The 9,263-nt window shown below is 44.8% G+C and overlaps 1 pseudogene; it reads right to left on the bottom strand.

Moving 5' to 3' along the window:
* Positions 1 to 2,223: 2,223 nt before the first annotated feature.
* LOC122454929 overlaps positions 2,224 to 9,263 on the bottom strand; it is a 30,315-nt pseudogene continuing 23,275 nt past the window's right edge.

The following is a 9,263-nucleotide window of genomic DNA, read 5'->3' as shown; positions in this document are numbered from 1 at the left end:
GATAGTTGTATATTTTTTGATATCTAATGACAAATTCAAGGCATGGTGGGGTCAGATTTATGGTCTTGGAGGATCAAAATTAGAGGAAGCGGACACCATTTCTGATTAATTCCACCAGCCGCAACCCCCCGCCCCCCAACTCCTTTCTCTGTTCAGAAAGTCCACCCAGGACTTTCTCTAGATGAATTTGGTCGTGCTATCAAGGGCCTAAGCATGCAGCTCCTGTAACACCCTCACCACACAGACTTTTCTGATGAACGCTCATGTCTTGAGAATCAATAGAACCAGGAGCAAATTGGTGGTGCCCGAGCCTGCCCTTTTAAACTCAGGATTGAAAAAACCTGAAAGGAGAACTCGCACGCCGCTTCAGACCTGCTCAGCTTTTCAGGGAAGACACTGTTGCTCCTGTTCTTACTGGCCGATCTCCTAACCCCTGGGGCTGAAGGAGGTAAGTGACTGTCCCTGTCTTCAGTGAAAGTCGTGTAGTCATGTCTGACTCTTTGCAGCCCCATGAACTACACAGTCCATGGAATTCTCCAGGCCAGAATACTGGAGTGGGTAGCCTTTCCCTTCTAAAGGGGATCTTCCCAACCCAGGGATGAACCCAGGTCTCCCACACTGCAGGCAGATTCTTTACCAGCTGAGCCACAAGGGAAGCCCCTCTGTCCCCAGAGGCCTGGCTTTTCCAGCAGCACCACTTCCCCAGTGCCCCTGAGACACTATCGCTATGATGTTTTGTGGGAAATGACGTACACTGAACTTTAGGCAAATGACTTTTTGACAGGAACTACCCATAAACATAACGGACAAATTTACCAAAGCATATCTGTGTAGAGCCAGTTGGATTTGATACGTGTGTATGGATCATTCCACTTCAGATTATGGAAACTGCAAGAATTCAGGTGGGAAATGAAACACTGCAAGGAGTAGTTAACGTTTTGATGGATGTAGAGCATCCCAGCTGATTCTCTATAGTTACCTTTAGGTGTTAAAAGCTTGGGTTTAAATTATGTTACCTCAGAAATCCTTTATTTCAATATAATATTGATGCATTAGTCATGGGTTAATCTTCAGGGTAAAAGGCATTTTATTTTAGTCAACATATTGTGTGTTTGTTTGTTTTATTTTAGAGTAACAAACCCAGAAGGAGATTCTCATCACAATGAAAATGAGAACAACGGTCTACAGCACAGTGAGGATTTGTATGGGAAAGGATTTAGGAGTAAGACTCTGGCTGTCCATAGACACTTGGGTTGCTCCCATCTCTTGGCCATTGTGAAAAGTGCAACTTTGATATGGGTGTTTGTTAGATATTTTTAAGAGAGTAAATCTTCTTTTTTCTTTCTCCTAGTACTTGCATGGTTGGATTTTTAACATTTAGATCTTTGATCCCATTTGAGTGTTATCTTGGATTATGGTAAGAAGTATGGACCCAACTGTATCTTTTATCCCCAGTGGTTCTGTTTTGTTTCAATGACACTTATTAAAAGTTTATTGTTTCCTAGTGGTTTAAGAATTATTCACCATATATTGAATTGGGCCTCACATAGAACTTTTGTTTATTGGTTTACCAGTGTGTTCATTTTTTTTTTCCATTATTTTTATTAGTTGGAGGCTAATCGCTTTACAATATTGTAGTGGTTTTGTCCATACATTGGCATGTGTCAGCCATGGATTTACATGTGTTCCCCATCCCGATACCCCCTCTCACCTTCCTCCCCATCCGATCCCTCTGGGTAAAACTGGAGCTTGCTTAGAATTTCAGTTGTCCCTTTGGTTTGCCTATCTGTCCAACTCATCCTTCTCACACCAATGGTATGTGGTTTTGGGGTACACTTTAATACCTAGTGTGCAGTCTCTTTAATACTCTAGTGGGTAGAGAATAAAAAGCCTTACGCTGGGGAGAGGTAGGTCCCTCCATCCCTCCCCAGGCTGTGGGTAGAAGGGACATGGAGGAATGGGTGGCTGGGAGCAGGGAAGAAGCTCATGCTGACCCCAGGACAGTAGGAATCAGGATTCACTTGTCCTGGGAAAGAGACCCCATCTTCCTGATGAAGCTCACCCTCAGTTCTGGCACACTTTGTTGTGCACAAATAATGTTTAATGAACACATTAGAAATCAGTTATTTCCACTCCAGATGAGGAAGTTTATTAAGGCTCTGGGATATGCTCTGGAGCTGGGTGGGCTCTGCCCCAGAGAAGGAGACTCAGTCTCGTGGGATGTCACTCTGGTCTCCACTCTTTGAAGCGTCTCATTGTTTTCCTTATCCAGGGAAGGAAGCTGGAAATTCTGGTGAAGACTGCTGGAGGGGTCCTCATCCTGTCTCCATAGGAGACAATGCCCTGGGCTCCATTGTTACACATGAGGGGGCCACCAGAGTCCCCCCACAGGCAGAGGAGGGAAGGGACACTCCGTTTTCCAGGACTCCCCACTCCTGTTGCCCTCTCCCAACCCTCAGAGAAGACAGGGGTTGAGGAGAGCTCCTTCCAGTGCTGGCTGTGTGTGAGATGGGAGGGTGGTGGGGTGCAGAAGAAAAGCTTCTGAATTTTCCCATCACTGGGCTTCAGCCCTGACTGTGGTTGCTTCCCCAGCCCCATCCAGGTGAAGGTACCTTCACTGGCCCAAAGAAAACACTGCACATGAACATCCTGTGTGTCTGGTCCTTCCCCTATTCCCCCAGAGACCAGATGGATGGGGAAAAGCCCCCCTCCCCACCCCATGTCACTTTGGTGTGGACCCCATGCTGTAGCCATGGAGATGGAATCTGTCCCCCTGCCCATTCTGCCCAGGGCCCCCTGTCTCGGGCACTGTCAGCAGACCCTACATTGTCTTACCAGGAAGGTGGACTTCCCCTCTCTTGGGTCCGCCACACAGATCTGCTTTTGGCCAGTGTAGAAATCGAAGCGACTGTGACACTCTCCATCCCTCTGAATTGTCAGCTGCACCTCCTGGAGTGTGACTGCTCTCCTGTTCAGCCCGCTGAGGCCCCAGCCAGCCACAGTGCACTGGGTCCCAGGGTCCAGCATTTCCTCTGTCTGAGGCAGAGCTACCAGCTTCACGGCTTCATTCTGTCTGACTCTGTACGCCAACTGGCAGGAAGTGTGCAGGCACTCAGGGACTGTATGCTCACCCCATGCCCACCACCACCCTGGGAGCCAGCCCTGATTCCCCCTCCATGGTCCCAGGACACATGAAGCCCCCCAAGCTGGGAGAAAGTCACCCAGGTGAAGAACCAGAGGGTCTTTACCTTCAGTAACATGATGTCATTCCGGTTGTTCCGCTGATTGTATCTGGGGTGGGGGATGGGTCTGGGAACAGGGATGAGCAGCTGCGTCCATTCAGAAGCGGTGACACTGTGGATCCCCAAGATGACATTTATTTGGATGCAAAGGAAAGGGAGCCTAGAGGTAGGTTTGAGCTGCAGGAACCATGGTCCCCAATATAGGTCAAGTGACTGCCCAGGGTAGCGAGACCTCAGCTAAGGGAACCAAGAGACAGGAGGGCTCTGGGGCTGAACTCCCTGCCTTAGGTCTCCCCAGCCTTGAGATGGGGGTGGTGGGAAATTCAGTGACCTTAAATTTTGCATCCCCTACAAGAAATTGAGAAAGAGCTTGAATTCACATTTTGAGCCCCATGGTGTACCTTCCATCTCCCCCTCTTATTCTTTCTGATCAGATCCTCCCTTCTCTCCATTCACACAGGGCTTCTCCTGGTCTTTTTTCATCCGTTCATTGCAAGAAAGCTGCCTTCAGTGGCTCCTCTCATGAACTCTTCTGAACCTGCTTTGCAGGTGCCTAGAAGCTCTTTAATGTCTCACCTTCCCAAGCAGCGAGCTGCCGTCACCACAGTCTTCTGGCACCAGGAACCCCCCACAAATGGTCAGACCCGCTGGTGTCAGGGTCTGAATATATGCCATGTAGGGGTGGGAATGGGGCCTGGTCTCTCGGCCTCCGATGATCTGCCCTGGAAGGAAGCACTAGGATTATCTCTGCACTGGCAGGTGTGTGGACATCAGCTTGGTGGCTCCAGAAAGACTGGAAGTTGGGGAGCAGGAGAGATGCTTCAGGGGCAGGGTGAGCTGGTGGTTGGTGAGAAAGGGGTCTGCAGGGTGCAGAATTGGGGGCAGCTCCAGGACCCTGCAGGAAGTGCTGCTGGCTCTCCATCCAGCCTCAGCGCCCTCCCACCTGCCCGGAAGGAAGGGCTAGCGGCAGGCTCCCTCACAGGAGGGTTTCTCTGCTGTGGGAATGGCAAACCCAGAGCTCTCTGGAGGGGCCCGAAACCTGAAGTTCTGTGGCACTTTCTTCCTCAGGGAACTTTCCAGATGCCTGTGAGTCCAGCTCATGAATTTAAGGATCTAGAGATGGGCTGATGGGCCCACTATCGCTGTATCTTGATCCCCTAGACTCTGACACAGGGGTGCAACTCAGTTCAGAGAGCATGTTTATATAGCAGGTAGTATATACCAGGGTGGTTCTGAGAGCTATATGTACACTCTGTTACTTAACTCTCATAGTGACTCTCCAGGTAGGCTTTATATAATTTCTCCCTTCAGAATCTGAAGGTGAGAAACTGTGGACTCATGCAAGCTGCCCAGTGATACAGGGCTAGCAAGTGCCTGGGGGTCTGGCTTCAGAGTCTATGGGGTGGAGTTAGGCCAGTTCCCTGAGGGTGAGAATGGGCACTCACCTGCCTGAGCCCTGGGGAATAGGAGAAGGCCACCAGGAGCAGGAGTGGCCACATCTTCCCAGGGAGGCTGCCCAGTCAGTTGCTGCCCCTACTTCCTCCAGCCAGACTTTGAGCCCCCGGGGAGAGGGAGGAAAGGTGAGGGTGGGGGGCGGGGGCTCGAGAATTCACAGTCCCATCTCCTGCTGCTGTGATAAGTTGCATCACCCAGAGCTGCCCAAGAGGCTTGTCCACCAACTGCCAGGGGCCTGGGGAAAGGCAGTAACTGAAGCCTTCAGTGCACTAGCCCGCACAGCTGCTGAGTCAGTGCCGGCCACAGAAATGGGAGCCCAGGGCACCGGGGCGGGGCTGGGCACTGTGCCCCAGAACCCCAAACCCACCACATTCAATGATGTCCTCACAGGCACCAAGGCTGGGACCTGTCTACTTCCTCCTTCTCCCTCAGGGAATGGAATCTGCATGTCTTCACCCCCTGGTCCTGAGCCCCACCCAGACCCTTGCTGCTCCCACTTCTTTCTAGAAGGTGTGAAACGCATTGAATAACTCTGCTCTTGGGTGGGTGGAGGGCACTGCCAGAGAAAGAAAAGGGAAGAGTGAGGCTCTGCCACTGACCATTTTCTCTCTCAGGTCACTTGAGCCCCCAACAAACTCTCAGTGCATCATGACACTGGGGATGACTTCTATTTTTCTGCTTCCTCCTGAGGTGAATGTTTTTGTGTCCCAGAAATTTCCCTGCCTGCAGACAAAGCCCAGTGACTTGATTTTGTTGACAGCCCTCAGACCCTGTGGAAAAGCATCTCAGGTCCTATTCATCCATGATAGACCCGTCAACCTAAACCCATCTCTGCTCCACGGGCGCTAGCTCCTAAGAAGGAGGCACCTCACTGCTGTGCTACCTGTGAGACATGAAGACGGGGACACTCATCATTGAGAGAAAAGGATGGGAGAGTTCTGTAGAGTAACACAAGGGGTTGGAAGACACACATAAAATACTTGGAAGACTCTGTGTTGGCTCAGAAAGCCCTACAATACAGTAAATGTTTGCAAAAATGTCAGAATTGAACACCAATACAGTTCTCAACCTTTTATGGATTGTGATAAGGCCACTTGAAAAATCACATGAAAGTTAAGGATCTTCTCCCCATATACAAATATACACAGCTTGGCGCTTTTTCTAAAGCTGCCAAGAACTTAATTCCTTTTCTATCCCATTGTAAATGATTGCAACCTCATGAAATTTCCTTATGCATTTCAAAAAGATATAGGCAGAAAATAGGAAAACAAGCAAAAATGGTATAACTACTTTACTTAGTGCCTTTGGATAATTTTAATTTATTGTTATGGAAGTTTTTTTTTTTACTTTTTTTTTCCATTTATTTTTATTTGTTGGAGGCTAATTACTTTACAATATAGTAGTGGTTTTTGCCATACATTGACATGAATCAGCCATGGATTTACATGTATTCCCCATCCCAATCCCCCCTCCCACCTCCCTCTCCACCCGATCCCTCTGAGTCTTCCCAGTGCACCAGGCCCGAGCACTTGTCTCATGCATCCAACCTGGGCTGGTGATCTGTTTCACCATAGATAATATACATGTTTTGATTCTGTTCTCTTGAAACATCCCACCCTCGCCTTCTTCCACAGAGTCCAATCCATTTTGAGTTTATTTTTGTGTATGGTGTTAGAAAGTGTTCTAGTTTCATTCTTTTACAAGTGGTTGACCAGTTTTCCCAGTACCACTTGTTAAAGAGGTTATCTTTTTTCCATTGTATTTTCTTGCCTCCTTTGTTGAAGATAAGGTGTCCATAGGTTCATGGATTTACCTACGGGCTTTCTATTCTGTTCCATTGATCTATATTTCTGTATTTGTGCCAGTAGCATACTGTCTTGATGACTGTGGCTTTGTAGTATAGTCTGAATTCAGGCAGGTTGATTCCTCCAGTTCCATTCTTCTTTCTCAAGATTACTTTGGCTATTCGAGGTTTTTTGTATTTTCATACAAATTGTGAAATTATTTGTTCTAGTTCTGTGAAAAATACCGTTGGTAGCTTGATAGGGTTTGCATTGAATCTATAGATTGCTTTGGGTAGTATAATCATTTTGACAATATTGATTCTTCCAATCCATGAACACAGTATATTTCTCCATTTGTTTGTGTCCTCTTTGATTTCTTTCATCAGTGTTTTATCGTTTTCTATGTATAGGTCTTTTGTTTCTTTAGGTAGATATACTCCTATGTATTCTATTCTTTTTGTTGCAATGGTGAATGGTATTGTTTCCTTAATTTCTCTTTCTGTTTTCTCATTGTTAGTGTATAGGAATGCAAGGGATTTTTGTGTGTTAATTTTATATCCTGCAACTTTACTATATTCGTTGATTAGCTCCAGTAATTTTCTGGAAGAGTCTTTAGGGATTTCTATGTAGAGGATCATGTCATCTGCAAAGAGAGAGAGTTTCACTTTTTCTTTTCCTGTCTGGATTCCTTTTACTTCTTTTACTGCTCTGATGGCTGTGTCCAAAACTTCCAAAACTATGTTGAATAGTAGTGGTGAGAGTGGGCACCCTTGTCTTGTTCCTGATTTCAGAGGAAATGCTTTCATTTTTTCACCATTGAGGGTAATGCTTGCTGAGGGTTTGTCATATATGGCTTTTACTATGTTGAGGTATGTTCCTTCTATTCCTGCTTTCTGGAGGGTTTTTCTCACAAGTGGACATTGAATTTAGTCAAAGGTTTTCTCTGCATTTATTGAGATAATCATATGGTTTTTATTTTTCAATTTGTTAATGTGGTGTATTACACTGATTGATTTATGGATATTAAAGAATCCTTGCATCCCTGGGATAAAGCCCACTTGGTCATGGTGTATGATCTTTTTAATATGTTATTGGATTCTGTTTGCTAGAATTTTGTTAAGGATTTTTGCATCTATGTTCATCAGTGACATTGGCCTATAGTTTTCTTTTTTTGTGGGGTCTTTGTCAGGTTTTGGCATTAAGGTGATGGTGGCCTCATAGAAGGAGTTTGGAAGTTTACCTTCCTCTGCAATTTTCTGGAAGAGTTTGAGTAGGATCGGTGTTAGTTCTTCTCTAAATTTTTGGTAGAACTCAGCTCTGAAGCCGTCTTGTCCTGGGCTTTTGTTTGTTGGAAGATTTCTGATTATTGTTTCAAGTTCCGTGCTTGTGACGGGTCTGTTGAGATTTTCTATTTCTTCCTGGTTCAATTTTGGAAAGTTATACTTTTCTAAGAATCTGTCCATTTCTTCCAAGTTGTCCATTTATTGGCATAGAGTTGCTGATAATAGTCTCCTATGATCCTTTGTATTTCAGTGTTGTCTGTTGTGATCTCTCCATTTTCATTTCTAATTTTGTTGATTTGATTTTTCTCCCTTTGTTTCTTGATGAGTCTGGCTAATGGTTTGTCAATTTTGTTTACCTTCCCAAAGAACCAGCTTTTGGTTTTGTTGATCTTTGCTATGATCTCTTTTGGTTCTTTTGCATTTATTTCTGCCCTAATTTTTAAGATTTCTTTCCTTCTACTAACCCTGGAGTTCATAATTTATTCCTTTTCAAGTTGCTTCAGGTGTAGAGTTAGGTAATTTATTTGACTTTTTTCTTGTTTCTTGAGGTAAGCCTGTATTGTTATGAACCTTCCCCTTAGCACTGCTTTACAGTGTCCCATACGTTTTGGGTTGTTTTGTTTTCATTTTCATTCATTTCTATGCATATTTTGATTTCTTTTTTGATTTCTCCTGTGATTCGTTGGTTGTTCTGCCTCCATATTTTGGAATTTTTAATAGTTTTTCTCCTGTAATTGACATCTAATCTTACTGCATTGTGGTCAGAAAAGATGACTGGAATGATTTCAATTTTTTTGAATTTACCAAGGCTAGATTTATGGCCCAGGATGTGATCTACCCTGGAGAAGGTTCCTTGTGTGCTTGAGAGAAAGGTGAAATTCATTGTTGTGGGGTGAAATGTCTTATAGATTTCAATTAGGTCTAACTGGTCTATTGCATCATTTAAAGTTTGTGTTTCCTTGTTAATTTTCTGTCTAGTTGATCTCTCCATAGGTGTGAGTGGAGTATTAAAGTCTCCCACTATTATTGTGTTATTGTTAATTTCCCCTTTCATACTTGTTAGCATTTGTCTTCCATATTGTGGTGCTCCTATGTTGGGTGTATATATATTTTTGATTGTTACATCTTCTTCTTGGATTGATCCTTTGATCATTATATAGTGTCCATCTTTGCCTCTTTTTACAGCCTTTGTTTTAAAGTCTATTTTATCTGATATGGGTATTGCTAACTCCTGCTTTCTTTTGGTCTCTATTTGCATGCAATATCTTTTTCCAGCCCTTCACTTTCAGCCTGTATGTGTCCCTTGTTTTGAGGTGGGTCTCTTGTAGACAACATATATAGAGGTCTTGTTTTTGTCTCCATTCAGCCAGTCTTTGTCTTTTGGTTGTGGCATTCAACCCATTTACATTTAAGGTAATTATTGATAAGTATGATCCCATTGCCATTTACTTTATTGTTTTGGGTTCCAGTTTACACACCCTTTCTGTGTTTCCTGTCTA

Source organism: Cervus canadensis, chromosome 17 (assembly GCF_019320065.1).
Source record: "Cervus canadensis isolate Bull #8, Minnesota chromosome 17, ASM1932006v1, whole genome shotgun sequence".
Taxonomy (NCBI): Eukaryota; Metazoa; Chordata; class Mammalia; order Artiodactyla; family Cervidae; genus Cervus; species Cervus canadensis.
This window is presented reverse-complemented; position numbering and strand designations above follow the sequence as displayed.